Genomic DNA, 1,361 nt, shown 5'->3' with positions numbered 1-1,361 from the left:
CTGGAAATGCTCCCGGTGTTCTTGAAAAGGACTGGGCTATTTGGACAATTTGGCTATCTTGCATCTTTTGATGCTTTTAAGAATTCTCCAATCTTTGATTCAATTGCTTGATTTCATTCTTCATCTCTTTTTGCTCTAAGAGAGCTTCTTCAAGCATCTTTTGGATTCTGGACAGTTGTGAAGGTTGCTGTTGATAAGTTTGTTGTCCAGGTGGGTAGCTTTGTTGCCCAAATTGGTAACTTTGTTTTGTTGGTCCTTGATCTTGATTGCCCCGGTAAGAAAAATTTGGGTGGTTCCTCCACCCAGGGTTGTATGTATTAGAGTAGGGATTGTTTTGCTTTTGGTTATAACTGACTATCGCATCGCATTGCTCAAGTTGGTTCATTTGTACTTGTATTGGTCCTAGGGGGCAAGTATCTTGAGCATGATTCGAACTTCCGCAAGTTTCGCAAATACAAACTATTGCATTGGCTGTGTTGTTCCCCATGGCCTCAAGCTTCTTGGTCAGAGCATCCAGCTTTGTAGACATGAGCGTGACTGCATCTACGTCAAATTTTCCTGATGCCTTTATTGGATTCCCAGAGAAAGAACCTCCAGATCTTTCAATTGCCCACTGATGGTGGTTATGTGCCACATTTTCTATAATCTTTTCAGCTTCATCAAGGCTCTTGTTCATTAATGCCCCTCCTGCTGCAGAATCGAGGGACACCTTCGTGTGGTAGTTGATTCCATTGTAGAACGTGTGTAGCATCAACCACTTCTCGAGGCTATGATGGGGGCACTATCTTAGCATACTCTTGAATCTGTCTCATGCTTCGAATAGCGATTCTGAGTCTATTTGTTTGAAGTTTGCAATTAAATTCCTCATGTGTGCAGTTTTACTTGGCGGGTAAAATTTGTCCAAAAATTTTTGCTCACACTGATCCCAAGATGTTATGTTGTTTGCTGGTAGAGAATTAAGCCACTGTTTGACTCTGTTTTTTAGGGAAAATCCAAAAAGAAGTAACATTACTATTTATGGAGGGACCCCATTTACTTGTATAGTACTGCAAATCTCATAGAAAAGCTCCAAGTGATGATTTGGATCGTCGTGTAGTCCTCCTCCAAATTGATTTTGTTGGACCATGTGGATCACTGTAGGCTTGATTTCAAAATTATTGGCTTCAATTGCTGGTCGAGTGATGCTAGACCGAAGCCCTCGTGCATAAGGTGCTACGTAATCCTTCAAATGTTTGTCAACCATTTCAGAAGTTTCTTGTTCATCTTGGAGTTTCTACAAGTTTCTTTTTCTCAGGAAAGTTCTATCAATTTCTGGATAGAACGACAAAAGTTCTCCTGAAAGATTAGCTCTTCGCATGCAA

At 40.8% G+C, this 1,361-nt stretch overlaps 1 non-coding gene across 1 annotated transcript; it reads left to right on the top strand.

Annotated features, from left to right (window-relative positions):
- Positions 1-764: 764 nt before the first annotated feature.
- LOC121994917 lies at positions 765-872 on the top strand. Its single transcript, XR_006115818.1, has one exon. It is a non-coding gene; the product is annotated as a small nucleolar RNA R71 (small nucleolar RNA).
- Positions 873-1,361: the final 489 nt, after the last annotated feature.

Source organism: Zingiber officinale, chromosome 1B, assembly GCF_018446385.1.
Source record: "Zingiber officinale cultivar Zhangliang chromosome 1B, Zo_v1.1, whole genome shotgun sequence".
Taxonomy (NCBI): domain Eukaryota; kingdom Viridiplantae; phylum Streptophyta; class Magnoliopsida; order Zingiberales; family Zingiberaceae; genus Zingiber; species Zingiber officinale.
The sequence above is the reverse complement of the archived record's forward strand: the minus strand, read 5'-3'. Positions and strand labels throughout refer to the sequence as shown.